This window comes from Dama dama, chromosome 14 (genome assembly GCF_033118175.1).
Source record: "Dama dama isolate Ldn47 chromosome 14, ASM3311817v1, whole genome shotgun sequence".
NCBI classification, from domain to species: Eukaryota; Metazoa; Chordata; class Mammalia; order Artiodactyla; family Cervidae; genus Dama; species Dama dama.
This window is the reverse complement of record NC_083694.1, coordinates 47,847,997-47,865,563: the sequence shown is the minus strand read 5'-3', so window position 1 is coordinate 47,865,563 and position 17,567 is coordinate 47,847,997. Positions and strand designations below refer to the sequence as shown.

The 17,567-nt window shown below is 43.7% G+C and overlaps 1 protein-coding gene across 4 annotated transcripts in view; it reads right to left on the bottom strand.

Annotated features, from left to right (window-relative positions):
- The window catches only part of GNB1 (G protein subunit beta 1), a 75,963-nt gene that overhangs the window by 23,284 nt on the left and 35,112 nt on the right, over positions 1 to 17,567 (bottom strand). For 2 of the 4 annotated variants that reach the window (XM_061160571.1, XM_061160570.1), the window contains exon 2: positions 9,239 to 9,287. The exons of 1 other annotated variant lie outside the window; for it this stretch is intronic. The gene's annotated coding sequence lies outside the window, so the exon portion shown is untranslated. Of the gene's footprint in view, positions 1 to 9,238; positions 9,305 to 17,567 lie in introns of those variants that run through there. One more of the 4 variants, XM_061160574.1, reaches the window with a different exon arrangement.

Here is a 17,567-nt window from a genome sequence, read left to right as displayed (position 1 = left end):
TCAAGGGCCTCAATTTCCTATGCAAATACAAAGGGGAAGATTCTTCCATCCTAGATTTTGTGTGAAAGTCACAGGGTTACTGTAATATACACCAGATATTTAATTAACAGTGGTCCCTTCTTTATTTTCTTGAGACTGGAGCACATCTGGGGGAAATTATCTGGATGACCCAAGAAACACAGTTGTTAGTTCCCAATCTAGAGAGTCTTTAGACTTTCTTTTTCTTCACAAAAGCATTCAAAGTAATTGTGATATGGTTTGTGTTGATGTATATTTATTGAGAAAATAAGAACACTTCCTGGTTGCTGCCCTCACCTGCCCCTGCAGCCCTGGTCTACTCACGGAACAAATCTCTCTGGCTGCTGGGCGCATCGCGCAGGAAGCACAGAAGTGCTGGGCTTCCACAGAGAGCAAGGCCCTAGCACTGACCCTAAAAGGAGAGCCGCACCACTGCCAGGAAAGCACTAACGGGGCCAGGACGTGGGGCTGAGGCATCTCGGTCAGTCAAAGACAGGGGAGGCAAGGCCAGTGACAAGAGAGGCGTTGCTTCAAGGGGGTGCTGTAAGTTTCACTCTCGCAGACCCCCGGCATCTCCCTGGACAAGTAGAGCCCGGCTGAAGTTACCCTCCACGATAACTGGGCTGATTCTCTCGTCTTCACATGTAAACTCAAAGGACTACAGCTGATGAATATTAATGTGTGAAATAACAGGGCCAAGAGAACACGAAATCATTTTAAAATAGAAAGCTGTGCTGATGCGCCCCTGAGCTTCCAGACTGTGCTGCACACCCCACCCTCCTGAGCATGTGCATCCACACGTGATCAGTTATTATTATAAGGAACAGTCCGCTGAGTCGGGGGTAGTTTTGCCCCAGTAACACCCCCGCCCCCATCAGTAAAGAACTGTTCTTAGTCTGTGGATAAGCGACTTCCTTCAATCCTTCCAAAATCTGCATGAAGAAAACAGCTAACATTATCATGAGGTACACTGAACTAAATGGTGAGTTTTAATCAATAAACCATACATTCTGATCTTAGTTTAAACACTAAAAAGCTGAGCTAGTTTTTAAAGTAAGAAAAAACCAATAAACTCCTAGGATCAAGATAAACAGGTCAAGACCCAAATTCTAGTATTAGGTGGAATCGCTCTTGAGATCTTAAAATTAAATATTTCTTGTAACTAGATGATTTTTTTACATATTATAAAAGAATATATACATGATAATCATCCAGATGTATTGCTTCAAACTAGAGAAATTAGTTTATTGAAATTTATTAATTTATTGAAAACCTAAGTATCTTTAAAATGACAAACTCCAACTCAGTTACCTCACAAAATTTCAGAAGCAGTAACAGTACTTGCTGACTTCAACCTTCAGCCACAAGCAAAGAGAAGAAAACCAGATCTATTTCTTTCATCATTAAATTATTAATATTGCCTTTTGATTACAGCTCTGTCTATGATCAGTGGCCACAGTTAAATCTCAAGAGACCCAAAATTCGTATTTGTTAATATTTAAAGAAAAGGTGCTCAGTAATGTCCCACTCTTTGCCACCTTGTGGACTGCAGCCTGCCAGGCTCCTCTGTCCATTGGATTTTCCAGGCAAGAATACTGGAGTGGGTCGCCATTTCCTTCTCCAAGGGAATCTTCCCCACCCAGGGATAAAACCTGGGTCTCCGGTGTTGCAAGAAGATTCTTTAACCAACTAAGCGACCAGGCTACTACCAATAAAAATAAGAGTCCAGAAAGGTCCAAAATTTTTTATCTCACAGCCTGGTGAGAAAGAGAAATCTACTGGCAGACATTTAAAACAAAATTCAACCACATTCTATATTCTGCATGTTGAAGAAGTTGTCTGTAGAGGGACTTTCCCTGATGAAGGGGCACCCAGGGGCCCTGGGGTTCACTCTGACCTGGCACCATCCAGGGCCTCCTCCTTCCCGGGCTAATACTGGCCTCACAGGATGTGCATGAAAGGACCAGGCAGTCAGGGCTCCCCCAAAGAGAAGCCGGCACCCCAAGGACAGCAAGGAGCATGCACACACATGCAGAGCAAACTGACAGGAAGCAGGACAACTCGGAACTCCCACAAACTGAAAGTTCACCCCAAATGCTCTTCTGTGAAGAGACAGCAAATGAAATAAATGGGGTACAGGAATGTACATAAATGATGAAACTTCTCCTTTTGTGTCTATAAAAAGAATACACATCTATGCTCATATAAGTAAGCAATCTTTTTTCTACATACATGAGAAAATTTTAATGGTTATTTTTGGAGAAACAGAGGAATGTGGGCAGTTCTGATTTTTCACATTATCATATATATATATGGATGGATAAGGGGAAAAGAAAAATTATATATATATGTATATATGTAAATTAACCAGTTATCTGGGCCTTGAACAAAAAAGCACTCACAATTTTTCCTCCATTTTTCAGTTAAAAAAAAAAAGCAAACTAATTGATATTAACTTTTTACTGGATGAACTATTAAATATCACTGATAACAATAACGAAGACAGCATAAAAACCCCGAAAAATGCTCATTATATGTGAAATGAAAAACAAATGTGTGTGTAATAATTTTAGCTATTTTAAGACCAAAACATAAGAACAGCATTTTTGTTAGAATTACTGGTCATACTTTCCTCTTTTTTCCAAAGGCTGGACATGCTATTCATATTCCTTCGATGACAAAGACGAATGAACACTGAAGGTTTCACTTACATGTGACGCCTCTGCTGCTCTCTTCACTGTCCTCAGTCCCCCAGAGCCTCCAGGAAGCCCACCATCGATTACGTGGCCTAGGCTCCTTCTCTCCTCCAGGGCCAAAGTCACAACTAAGTACTGGCCATGCTGACTCAGCGCCCTGATCAGTCTAATCCACTAAGACAGGACCTGCTGAGAGCCTCACTTCTGTTCTTTGTGACCCACATCTGCCACTAGCTTTCACCTGTTTAGGAAACATTTTCCACAGAAATGTAACATAAAAGCAAGTACTGTGAAATGATATGTCCAGCAGCGGCTTCGAGCAGCTTCACAGCCTAGCAAGAGCCCAGTCCTCTCCACTGTATCAAAGTATAATTTGGGTTCTGGTTCTGCACAGACAAGGAAGGTGACGTCCACCCACTCACTCTCCACTCTGGTGTGCAAGTGCTGGGGTGGAAAAGAGCACTAGCGAGACCACTGCAAAGGGCTCCAGAAGCCTTTCTGTGATCAGCGATCAGATCACGGAGTGCACCCTCCACAGAGCAGCCAAGAAAGAACAGTCGGGCTCAGCCCACTGAAGAGCAGGCGGCCAAGACACCAACCACCAGGGCCCCTGCTGCACTTGACTGCCTGAGGAAGCAGCAGCCCTGATGGTATCCTGTGCCCCAGGGGCAGGAGTCTGCTGACCTGCTTGGCCAAAACGGGTTCCACACCTCACCTCCAGATAGAGCAGCATTTGGAGAGAGGAGTTTTGCGTGAGGCATTTAAACCAATTTCACCAGCTTTTCTGTTTTTTTCCTTCATTCCCAAATCCAAGTTAACCTCCAGAATTGAGGTGGCACAACTCCACAGGGCGAAGGGCAGGGCACAGGACACCTCCTCCCAGGGCACCCCTAGGCTTCCCTGGGGTGGGGGATAGATGCTGACAGAGTTAAGAATAAAATGCTGGGTCTGAAATTTGATTTAAAAAAACTGAGGAGGGAAACGGGAAGGCATAGAAAAACACGTCCGGCCAAAAGTTGGTAATTGCTTTAGTCTGGTGATAGGAGTTCCTTATGCTATTTATTAACTTTTTCTATATTTCAATTTTCCATTAGAATAGTTTCTTTTTAAATGTTAAGAGACCTTGAATCGATTTAAAATCCAAATGTACAGAAAAAAACAGGACAACCTGAATATGGTCTGGGTATCCGATGACAGGGAGTGGCAGCTCTTCTGTTCGTTGTCAGAATGAAGCTAAAACCTGTAACTATTAGACATGCTTCTTACTTCTGAGGGAAATGAGACTCTGATAGGAAGAAGGGAGGTTAAACAAAACTAGGAGAGTTCTGTTCGAGCTGCGTGATTTTAGGTAATATTCTTCTTTTAATCTGTTTGAACATTCTCTTAAAATTTTTTTTATACAGTCATTATTTCTTAGTACTGTTTGACTCCAAGTATATATGAAATTTGTCATGTATCTTGTTTTAAAAATATAGACACATAGGTATTCCTCAAGCAGATTCTGTTGTATTTTGACATGGATTACACTGCCATGTTAGCTAGTTGTTCGTGAGAGTCAGTCCCAATAATGCCCAAATTTGTCTGAACTCAATGGTTGACCCTGGAGGCTTATATGATTCAACAGTGATAAAAAGTAAGTTTTGATGAAACATTCATTACATTATCTTCTAAGAAGTAGCAGATATCAACATATTCAACACTCAGTAAGCCATAACTAGCTTTTATATAAGTAAAAGATGGTAATGAAGACTAAGATAGGAGATCCCATTACATCTAGAATTCTCATCTGGCTCTGGATTTAAAAAGCATCCAAGAAAATTGTTACACATGTTCTTTGACACTGTGTTACATTTTCTTAGAATGCAATGACTTACGACACCCCTGGTGGTCCAAGGGATAGGAATATGCCTGCCAATGCAGGGGGCATGGGTTCCATCCCTGGTATGGGAAGATCCCACATGCCACAAGTCAACTGAGCCCATGCACTGCAACAAGAGAAGCCAGCACAACTAGAAAGCAGTCCCTGCTCATCCCAACTACAGAAAGCCCACACACAGTAATGAAGACTCAGAGCAGCCAAAAATAATAAAACATTTTTAAAAGAATGCAATGATTTAAATAGTCTGCCCCCAACATCTAAGCTATCTCATGAGATTTGCCTGTTTCTCAATTTTCTGATGCAAATTTTACTTATTTTTTAGCCAAACCACACGGCAGGTATGTGAGATCTTAGTTCCCCGATCAGGGATCAAATCCACAAACCCTGCATTAGAAGTGCAGAGTCTTAAGTACAGAGTCTTAACTGCTGGATTGCCAGGGAAGTCCCCCAAATACAAGTTTTTAAAGAAAAAGCACAACCCCCACTTAGTGTTTACTGCTAGACAATGCATACAGGGAAGACTTGCTTCTCACACTTTACATTTACAACAATGTAGCATAGCCTCCTTCTCAATCTACTATCTAAGGCCAATTTAAGCATATTCCCTGAAGCACCAGTACAATGTAAAAATGTAACCATTCTCACCAGAAATCAGTTGATACAATGATAGTATATTAGTTCTGTAAATTGAAAAAAAAAAAGATACAAGATAGACTCTATAGGGAAAGTGAATTTACCTATTAGTGCTACAAAGGTCTGACTGGCTCCAAGCCCCCAGCTGATGTTCTCTAAGCACAAAGAGGAGTCTCAGTGTGTGCTGAATCACTTCAGTCCTGTCCTACTCTTTGCGACCCCATGAACTGCAGTCCATCAGGTTCCTCTGTCCATGGGATTCTCCACGCAAGAATACTGGAGTGGGTTGCCATGCCCTCCTCCAGGGAATCTTCCTGACCCAGGGACTGAAACCACATCTCTTATATCTCCTGCATTGGCAAGCAGGTTCTTTACCACTAGCGCCACATAGGAAGCCCTTTCAGCTTACTACCTTTTGAAAATAAATGTTCTTATACTTTCAAAATCATAATAAAACGTACACAGATAAATTCACAAAGTCACTGACAGCTAAAAGCCACTTCCACGCAAACTGAATTTCAGAGAACCTGTGTATCAACTTAAGAAATCCACACAAACCCAGACATCAGGGCAGAGGAAAAGCCCCTGGTGCCATGCAGGCATCTGGTCTGCTGCCTGGAAGTGGCTCCCACACCCTCCAGCCACACACTTCCCTGGTTTCTCAAGACCTGGCACCAGTCCTTGAGCGAGAGGGACCATCACAGGGCTAAAAGCACCCAGAGGGGTTTACTGTGTAACAAAAACTAACCACACACCAGGAACTCCCCAGCACTCCAGTGGTCAGGGCTTGGCACTTTGCTTGTCAGGCTCATGTTTGCTCCTTGGCTGGGGAACTGAAATCCCACAAGCTGCACAAAGCCACCTCCTCCCACCAAAATAATTTCTTTAAAAAAACCAACCATGTACCTGGAGACAGTAGGAAAATACTCCAGCTCCATGGACAGACTGCAGAGCACACAGAAAGTAAAAAAGTACCTTTTGTAAGGCCGTTCCATCCTCCCTACACAGAGATGGTATCAAGTACTGCCCATTCCTTATTTTGTTTACTAAAGCCCATCACTCAGAAGGCACTATCTAGTTTTACCACCATACAGAAGGTAATTATGGCTCCTATGCAATGTCACATTTGGAAATAGTAGTTTTTCTATCTTCAAAATAGTAAAATGCAAATGAAGAATTTACATTTCATAACATTAAAACATCTAATAAGAAGCATGTTATAGAAAGCTTTTAAAAAGTTGCAAACATATGCTATTGCACTGAATAATTTAAAACTCAGACTTATTTAACCTAGCACATGAATACTATTTTGTGCCTGTTAAGAAAATTCTTGAACCAGAAAGGAACATGCATCTCAGTCCACCTTGCATTTATACGTAACAAAGCATCGGAGCAGACCTAGGAGACCCCAGGGCCCTGGCAGCACTGCACAGTGGGAGCTGAGGAGCCCAAGCAGGCAGGGCTGTAGGGTGCAGTGGGCAGGTTCCAAAAGGGGAGAGCCGACCTGCTGCCCAGAGCCCACCTTTGCAGGCTGTCGCTCCCACAACCTGTGTGTCCAGGAAGCCTCTGCAGCTTCCAAATGCTCAATGGTTCATGGGGAGGCCCCCCTCCCCAGTACTCAGATCTCCCCAGACGCCCTGTGAGAGTCAGGAAGTTCCACTTTAATGATTTCACAGCCAAGTTTAATACACAATGGACGCCACCTAAGACGCCCGCACCCAGAAGGAAGGAAGGGATAAACAGGAAAGGTGGTCGGACTGGAAGTCAGCCACACGCGACAGAGGCCCCCTCTGAGAGGCTGCCACCCTCAGGCTGGGGGAAGACTGCTCTCCACCGTGCCACATGCACACCACTGTGCAGATAATCTGTCTTTACACTCACTTCTGGCAAACTACGATGAACTCCACTGGGTGTCCCACGTGCCTTAGCAGGCCTTGCTGGTGGAGGCAGTGCGGCCGCACGTGGCAGGGGTTGCACATTCATCCCCCAGGCCTGACACTCGTCAGCAGGTGTAACCCCTCTGAGTCTGGCTTTTGGTCTGAAAATGGAGACACAAACAATCCCTACCTCACAGGCCACAAGGACTCAATGAGGATCCACAAAAGGTCTTTAACACCTGACTGAACCACAGCAAAGTTTCACTAAATAGAACTTGTTACAAAAGCAGTTAACAGGATTTTCCACCTGAAACGCTTTAGTAACAGAAAACCACCTCTTCCATCCCCTGCCGCACTTCCTACCCAGCCAGTGAAATAGGTCTCTACAGAGGTGGAACTATGCCTAACAGTGGCTGCCAGGGTAACCAACCAGGGACTCATCAGACTGAGGCCGGGGCAGCTCATCAGCTCATATGCTAACAGTTCCTTCCATTTAAAAAATATTTTTTGAAAGTAAGTAACACAACAAAACAGATAGTTTGATACATTCTGAAAGATTAACACACCTCTGAAACCACACCTCCCTGAAGACAACCAACATGGCCACACCCCGCCTCCCATGCCCCTCTGTAACTGCCCCCACCCCCAGCAACCACAAGTCTGCTTTCTGTCACTTTACACACGTGAATCCCACAGGACGCACCCTCCCGTGCTCTAGCTGTGCGCCCTCAGCATGGTCTCTACATGGACACCTGCCCTCATCTCTCCTGGGTAAGCACCAGGAGTGGAACGGCGGGATCATATATAACAAGCATGTACTCAACATATTCGGGAACTGCTGAGCTGTTTTCAACACGGCTGCACCATTTTCCACGCCCACCATCCGTGCCCTGGAGCCTGATACGGCACACCCTCGGTAGCACTTGGGTGCGGGCAGTCTTCTCCACTTTAGCCACTGGCGTAGGTGGTTAGTGGTGTCTCGATGTGGCTTTAATTTGCATTTCCCCAATGGCTAATAATTCTGACCATCTTTTCACGTGCTCATCTGCTATCTCATTATATTCTCTGGTGAAGTGAATATGAAGTGAAGTGTCTGCTCAAATCACTTGCTTTTGTACTAGGTTGTTTGTTTTCTTAATAATGAATTTTAAGAGTGCTTTACTTATTCTGGATACAGGTTACCTAGAAGACATGCGATCTGTTAATATTTTCTGTGGCTTGTCTTTTCATTCTCTTAAGTATCTTAGAAGGAGCAGGCATTTTAAAATTTGTCACCATGTCCAATTTAAAAATGTTCTCTTTAATGGACTGTGTCTTTGACGTCACTAAGAAATCCTTGCCTCAGAATTCCCCGGCAGTACAGTGGTTAGGACTCCGTACTTTCACTGCTGAGGACAGGGTCTGATCCCTGGCTGGGGAACCAAGATCCCACAAGTTGCATGGTGGCCAAAAAGAAAAAAGGAAAAGAAATCCTTGCTTAACCTGAAGTCTCAGTGATTTTCTATGTTTTCGTTTAGAGGTTTTCTAGTATTAGGCTTTACGTTAAGTTCTATGATTCATCTTGGGTTAATTCCTGTCTGTGGTGTCAAGTTCACCTTTTATATAAGGATTCCCAACTGTCCGAGCACCTAACTCATTTAATTTAGTCTTGCTTTCTAATTTTAAATTATTTCAACTTACAAAGAGTCGGAAGAAAAACACAAAGAACTAGATGCCCTCACCTAGTCACCCCTGACAACTGGGACACTTTTGCTTTCTCTCTCCCACCTCGTACAAACATACTGGAGTTTTTTCTGGATTTCATGGCTTCACCTTCAATCTGTATCATCAGCTGGTACTCCAACTAAGACTTGATTACAAAGGGGCTCTCCAGCTTTCTCCTGGAAGAAGTTGGAGAAATACTGCTCTTGTCCAGAATGTGGACCATCATCTCCAGAACCTTACCCCTCCATGCTGAACAACGGAGGGAGCCTTGGAAGAAAACACCTTTCTCTGGATCAGTCTATTCTGAAAACCAACACTGGTTTAAAGATGGGCAAAACTAACAAAAACCCGGTTCTTAAAAAGAAGAAACCCTGAAGAAATGTAAACATTCTACTTTAAAAACTGATAAAATCAAATTATATCAAAATTACCTTAATTCAGAAGTGCTGCTGGTCTGTTCTCCCAAACATGTAAAATTGTCTGCAACAGAGAAAAGGCTGTATTTGCATTGATTAAGGTTGTGAGACACAATATTCCATACACTTTAAGAAGCTATGAATTCACCCCTTCCCTGTCACCATTTCTTTCCCCCAAATCACTGAACAGTACTTTGTATTAGTATCATTAAGTTCTTTAATGTGCAGAAGAAGAAAGATGATCTCAATTTCTTAAAAAAAAAAAAAAAAAAAACTTAAAAATGCCTCAGGGAAAACACTTTGAATTAAACTGGAAAGAATCAGGGGCAAGGGGTATTACCAGAAAAATTACAGCAACAACAAAAACAGAAAAATCACTGTAATTCAACACACTTCTAAGAGTAACCTCCCCCAGAAGATCTTATGTGAATGTCCCCTCAGAGCAGGCAAGTCCACCTAGACAGACACCCTGCCCACCCCTCCAGCTGCCTCGGTACTGTCCAAAACGGACCTCCTGTCCAGGATGCCAGAGAAGAAGACATGGCAATAAGCCTCTGGACCTGCCTCTCATCATACTGCAGCCAGCACAAAAATAAATTTCATTCTAGATTTCTTTGGAAATATGTGCTTGTTCTTTCCCAGAAACTAAGTTTCAATACATTTTAAAATGCTCTGGTAATCTCTCCAAATGACACTCTATCTGGAAAGGCCACTTTGGGATGTTTCGCAGGTTACTTCCTGCCTAGTGATCAATTCACTATTATGTTTAGAAACTCCCATACATGCATCTAATCTGGGCGTTGGAACAGGCATCAACAAGCTGAAATGTCCCCCAGCTGAACTGTGAATTCTAAGGCATTTATTTAACAAAATAGTTTTATTGTAGAATTATGCTGCATATGTTATAAGCAAGCACATGCTACTTATCTGGCAATAAAAGTACGGAAGAAACAGTGTGGGGATTCCTCAAAAAGTTAATCACAGACCCACCACACGACCCAGCAATTCTACTTGTAGTTATACACCTGAAAGAACTGAAAATAGGTACTCAGTCCCCACACATAAATGTTCACAGCAGCACTAGTCACAACTGCCAAAAGGTGGCAACAGCCCAAATATCGGCAGATGAACAGATAAACAAAATGAGGCCCAGCCACACAATGGAATCTTGTTTGTCCATAGAACAGAATGAATGCTGATACATGGACAACACCTTGAAAACATTATGCTATGTCAAAAAGCCAGACACAAAAGGTCACATACTGTATGATTCTGTTTATGTGAAACACCCAAAACAGGCAAACCCACGAAGACAGAAGGCAGGGGTTGCAGGGACTCTGAACAATAACAAGGACACAGGCTCCTCCTGAGAAGATGAAGGTGTTCTGGAGTTAGGGAGATGCAGCAGCTGCACAGCTCTGTGAATTACTAAAATGCCACTGATAGTCCACTTCAAAATGTTTTTAAGAATTTTACCTCGGATGGGAGGAGGAAAAAGTGCTGTTAAAGGTGCATGGAAAACAAAACCAGGGACTTCCCTGGTGGTTCAGTGGTGGAGACTTCGCACTGCGGATACAGGAGGCAGAGGTTGATCTCTGGTGAGGGAACAAAGGTCCCACATGTCTTGGAGGCCAAAAGATCAGAGAGAGGGAAAAGAAAAAAAAACAAAACCCAAACCAGCAGGTATGGAATAAGAGGGAGACAGGGTAGACTATGGCTCACCCTCACAAACCTACTGAGCGGAGCTCTGAGGAGTGGGCACTGAAGGCTTCACCCAGACATCAAATTTAAAAGAGGGGAACCCAGTCTTGGCACAGCTGACTTTTGAGACTGGCTTGTTCTTTGTGGTGGGGGCTGCCCCATCTCCTGGGAGGTATTCAGCAGTTGGCTGGCCCCAGCACCCCTTCCCCAGCTGCAACAATCCCCAATCTCCAGACACCACTAGTCATTCTATGGGGAGAGCAATACTGGCCCCAGGTGACAGCCACTCCTTCAGGGTGACTGCTGCCCTCAACTGGATCTCCAAATGCAAGTCCTTTCAGGGATTTTTCACATCAAGAGACAGGAACACAAAAGTATAAAAGTCAGAAAAATGTATCACAGTCTGATCTAATTCAAAGGCCTAGACTGTCTTGTGGCCCAAGGCATGAAACAGTTCAAGATGCCTATTCTGTGGGAGCCAAGAGCATTTACCCTCTAGCTACAGAGGGTGCTGAGAGCACCTCCAAACCCCTCCCATTCCCACCCCACTGCCCGAGATTCACAGGGAGTCCTGCCCAGACTCATTTCTGGCTGAATACAAGACCCAACTGTGGGTCTTCTTCTGACCGCCCAGCCCATAGAACCCAGTAGAAAGAACAAGATCACAGTCTCAGACAGCAGTATATATTCAGTTCAGTCGCTCAGTCATGTCCAACTCTTTGTGACCCCATGGACTGTGGCATGCCAGGCTTCCCTGTCCATCACCAACTCCCAGAGCTTATTCAAACTCATGTCCATTGAGTTGGTGATGCCATCCAACCATCTCATCCTCTGTCGTCCCCTTCTCCTCCCACCTTCAATCTTTCCCAGCATCAGGGTCTTTTCCAATGAGTCAATTCTTCGCATCAGGTGGCCAAAGTTTTGGAGTTTCAGCTTCAGTGTCAGTCCTTCCAAAGAATATTCAGGACTGACCTCCTTTAGGATGGACTGGTTGGATCTTCTTGCTGTCCAAGGGACTCTCAAGAGTCTTCTCCAACATCACAGTTCAAAAGCATCAATTCTTTGGCCCTCAGCTTTCCTTATAGTCCAACTCTCACATCCATACATGACTACGTGATCCTACACCAGAAGCACCACTTTTACAGGGAATCAGACAAACAGGGATTTAAAAACCCAAAGCCTACATTTTACCAAGCCACCACACTGACCAGAGGCAAAAGCACAGTAGCGGGTGAGCCACACCTTGGACCCCTCAGAGCCCAGCACCTCAGACTGCTCCACTGAGCCTGGCTGACTGGCTCACAGGGGAGTGTGCAGCGAACAGCACAGTCAGAAGGAAGCATGGCCCCTGGGCAGCAGGCGGGCGTGCGGACACTCCAGTTACCCTGAAGCCCACCAGGAGGGTGCGGCTACAGAGGGGAGGTAAGGGGTGGTATGAGCACATGCTGAGTATTTCTTCTTTAATCTTCTTAGAAAGCAATCCAGTTAGAAAGAGAAGTTGGAGGAAAATACAAACGTAAACTTCAAGAAAAAGGCTCCAACATTTAAAGATCCACTTTTAGTCAAATATAAAGTATGTAAAATAAAATTCAAATTATAGATTCAACAGGGTAAACCACACAACTGTAAAGTCAATTTTACAAGCAAACCAAACATTTTTAATACCCCAAATAAACAACGCTTCACCGATCCTGACACTGCTTTTAGACAGTCTTCCTCTGACGAGTGGCGCGCCTCCAGGAAGAGGGGTGTGAGCCCTGTGTCCCTCCCTCTGGTCCTCTATGGATGGTCCAGCTAATTAAACCTATGCAGCACGAAGTTTCCAGACCACTCCCTCGCAGGGACAGACAGCTGCACACCACACCCCTCCCAGCTCTGGTCTTGGAAGTCAAATCCCTTGGACATCCATTCACTCAAGTAATTTCCATGCCTGTAATGTGAGACAGTGTGCCAGACACTGAAAACACAAGGCAACAAAACCAATGTGTGTGCCACCTGCCTGGGTCCTGCTACAATGCAGAGGAGAAAGCATGAGAAACTATCCCAGGAAGCAGAGGACCAACACAACCAGACTAACACAGTCCAGAGCAGAGAGGCCACTGCACAAAAGCGAGGGGCGGGGTACTCAGCCGTTCTCAGGGCCACAGACACCTGGTTCCCTTAGTCAAGGTGCTCAAATGCAAGTGTACTAGGCTAATATCCTCAGAGCAGATTTTCAGAAATGCAATTATTATTATTATGTCAAAGATTAGGCACTTAAACAGTCTTGATAAGATCAACTAAGCCAATGTTTTGATTCAGTGTAGTTGTTAATTTAGCAATATTAAATATCTCTGTGATGAATTTCTTTGTACATATTCCAGTACATCATGAGATTTTAAGTACCAAATACTAGTAACTGTATGACTATTGTTTGTTTTTTTCAGCATTTTTCAAAATCTAAAACCCAAACCCTCTATAGAGACATACCTAGAGAATTCCTTTACTGATGATGTTAAAATTTCAGATCAAGGGAAGTTCCTGGGAATGACTCCTCCTATATCCAACACAACCCCAAGACAGCAAGAGCATGCAGGTGCCCGGTTTCTTCTCTGCAGTTCTGAGTTACCCATACCTGGCCAGAGCAGGCATGAGGACAATGATCAGTCCTTACTCTGCTCAATGTGAACAGTCGTGTATTCTGTCACAAACTTTGAGGTGTCTAAGTCCTACTGGTGGCACTGAAAATATGACACACACACACACCCCTTCATCTTTCTAAAACCTGAAAAAGGTTGAATTCCAGAACAATCAAATCCTAACAGTTCTGCAAAAAGGATTGGGCGCTTGTACGAGACAAAGTAAACTTCTCAGTTCTGATTAATTCTTTAGCGCAAAACTGTTCTTAAGAGTGGGAAATGATAATGTGAAGAAGGTACCCTAACCAAATTTAGGAGTAAGTCTGAGGGTAAAAAGGAATAATAACTATAACAGAATATATCTTACTGGAAACACACACACACACACATACACAATAATACTCAAATAACAGATAAATAAGACAGAAAGAAGAAGAGGTAAAGCTTTTTACAGGAGACTACAAAATGTAGCAGCCCTCAGGAGACATGACAACAAAATGTACACTTGAACTTGGTTAAACCCTGAATTCAAAAAAGGGCATGAAGACATTCTGAAGAAAACAGGAAATTTAAATGTGGACTGGATTTGGCATCACTGAATCCATGTTCAGATTTTGGGATAAGTGTAAAAGAACATCCTTGTTCTTGGGACAGGCTGAAGTTGTAAAGATATAGTATCATGACACCTACAACAACCAAATGGTTCACCAGAAAGCACACAGAGAAAGAAAATGTTAGAAACTACTAAATCTTGGTCAAAGTACAGAATGTTCACTGCTCCATTTAGCTTCAAAAGTTATTCAAAACTAGGTGTATAATACAATCGACATTTATTATAGAAAAACTTCAAGCAAGGGATTTAATCAACATGTATTTGAATTATTCAAGGGCTTCCCTGGTGGCCCAGATGGTAAAGAACCTGCCTGCAAAGCAACAGACCTGGGTTCAATTCCTGGGTTGGGAAGATCCCCTAGAGAAGAAAATGGCTACCCACTCCAGCACTCTTGACTGGAGAACCCCATGGACAGAGAAACCTGGAGGGCTATAGTTCATGGGGTTGCAAAGTTCAGACATGACTATGCAACTAATACATAGAGTGCTCAAGTGATCAGCTTAAACTCCCTCCCCAATATTTAGCGGGATGCAAAAATAAAAACTCTCCTTCAACTGTTAAACAAATAAATAAAACTAGGTGTCTCAGTGGTCAAGATTTTACCTGCCAATGCAAGTTCAATCCCTGGTATCCCACACACCTCAGAGCAACTAAGCTCGTGTGCCACAACTACTGAAGCCTGCGCCCTAGAGCCGAGCGCATGCTATGCAGCAAGAGAAGCCACTGCGATGAGAAGCCGGAGCACTGCAACTAGATAGTCCACTTGCCACTACAGAAAAGCCTGCGCAGCAACAAAGACCCAACACAGCCAAAAATAAATGAATAAAAATAACATTAAAAAAAAAAAAAAGCTAGGGGAGGGAAATAATATGGCCAACCAACAGCAAACATAGATTTAAAAAGCTTCTGTAGTAGCTGGAAAACTTGGCACAATAATACATTCATGATTTAACAGCTCAACCAATGCATTTTAAGAGTACATTTTTAAAAAGATGAATTAATACTTAACTTTTAGTTTTTCATATTTCATTAATTTTTCTTCATTTTAACAGTGTTTTAAGTGCTATTTTTCTCAGGCTGGCTAGAGGTTTATCAATTTGATTTTTTCAAAGAACCAATATTCAGTTTCACTGATTTTCTCTACTGTGTTTCTACGTTCAGTTCCACATAATTCTGCTCTTGTCATTATTGTCCTCCTCCTGCTTGTTTTAAAATCAATCTGCTCTTCTTTTAGCTTCTTACAGTAGAAGTTTAGACCGGTAAGACCACTGTTTTCTGTAGTCAGCATTTAATTCTTTCTATTTCCCTATAAGCACTGCTTTCACTATGCTCCACAAATGCTGCTATGCTTTGTTTTTGCTTTCATTCAAATTAAAATACTTTCAAGTTTCCCTTATGATGTAATCTTTGTTGAATTTACAAATATTTGGGGACTTTCCAGACAGTGTTCTGTTACTGGTCGCTAGTTTAACTCCACTGTAAAGCCCCTGACAGCTCCAACCGCTGGGTCCTTTCCAAGTCTGACCAGCCTGTAGAACACTACCAAGCCACACGTCGTGGTGACGTGGTACAGTGACATGTCAGGAGTCTCATGTCCGTACCATCATTCTTGAGCAGTGTGAAAATGAAAGAACGCGTTGGCCTGCCATTCCCACCATCACAGTCTGGGGTGAGCCAGCTCCATGTGAAGGTGCAAGTGGCGCCCAGGAATGCCTGTGATGCTCCAACCAGAAACAGTTCTGGCTAACTTCAGCTGTCGAATAAAAAACTTCTAACCAAGTTCAGTTGTTTTTCAAATTATCCTGTATTTTCTTGCGTTCATTAAAAGCTTTAAAAAAGTCACATTTCAAAACCATGCATGTGGTTTCCACATGTGACAATAAATCTCTTGGGGAAAAGTTATGAGGGAAAGTACTTATTTTTTGCAGAAGGGTGGTAACCTGTGCAATATGACCTGCAAAGAGCTCCAACTTTCTCCCAATTTAGGTCTGCCTAGGAGAATAGCTCAAATGTTTGCAATAAAAGAGTAACTTTACCATCAAGCAAAGCAGTAACTACGGAGCATTTAACACATTCTTGGAGGACGAGCTTTGGAAATATATAGCCAGGGATACATCAGTGTGGGAAAATGAATGAAAACAGCAATATGCTCGGAGCACAACTACACCACCACCTCTTCCTGGCATTGATCATTTCCTCCTGGAACTATCTCAATCTCCAGGTGGAAAAGACGCACCATGGGCCAAGCATAATGAATGAAAAGACACCACTATCAAGATACATCGTGTTTCAGAACACCAGAGGCAGGACCCTCAAAGTTTCCAGATGGAACAAATGTGCTACACAGATCAAGAGTCAGCAGCATCTTACTTCCCAACAGCAACACTGGGTCTAACAAGTGCGTACTGCTATCATCCTTCCTTGGCATTTCAATTCTACAAAATTACAGAAAAGATACCTAAGGCAGAGGAAGGTCAGTAACTGGGCTCAAAGCTAAGACCAAAGGGCAGAGCTGGTATGACACCCGGCACCTGGATTTGAGCCCAGGGGCTTACCCTGACACAATACTTACTGTCATTTAAAAACAAGTCGGTGTGCAATTTTTAAAAGAAAATCAGATAAAAAATTATATGTGTTCCTCTGCTCAGAATGTCCTTGCCCTCTCTTCCCCTCTGCCAGGAAACAGCACTCGATCTCGAGACAGAGCTGATCACACCTCCCTGACCACCACGCTCCCCAGCCACCTGGCTCATCCAGTTCTCTGACCACTGCCGCGCTGACCCCAAGAGGCAGTACCTTGGATGGTGCCAAGCGTTCACAGCTGTTCTAGAGGGAAGGGGCCTGTCAGCTTACAAACCGAGTTCCTAAGAGCTGCCCTAACTGCTCCTCTTCCAAAACCTGGTCTCAGGACTGTCCCAGGCTCCCCATCACCCCAGTCAGAGCTGACCACACCAAGGACAAGTACCCTCCAGCCAATGTCAGATCAAACTGTGTCCCCTGATGCTGTGGAAATAGAAGCAGCAAGTGAGACATGAACTTGAGGCCTGTGGCAGCCCACCCACCACAGCTTGGACTAAGCAGCAAAAAGACGAGCAACATGGACACACAGGAGGGGCACACTCCCCACGGCTCCTGTCCTGTCCCAGGGCTTCTGCATTCCAGACTTATAATTAATTCTTCTTGCTTTTCTTAATCTTGACTTCAGCTGGTTTGTTTCTTCCAATCAAGTGCCTCTAGTAAAAATGCCTGGACATCACCCCATACCAGCACCAGGGCAGCCACTCCCTAAGTGCTAGCAAGTCAGGCCATGACCTCTTTCCTCATTTTATGGCTTCACCAAAAGTGTCTCTGAAATTCCCACCTGTCCTAGCCTCCAATCACATAACCCATGCCTCCCACCTGGGTAATGGCA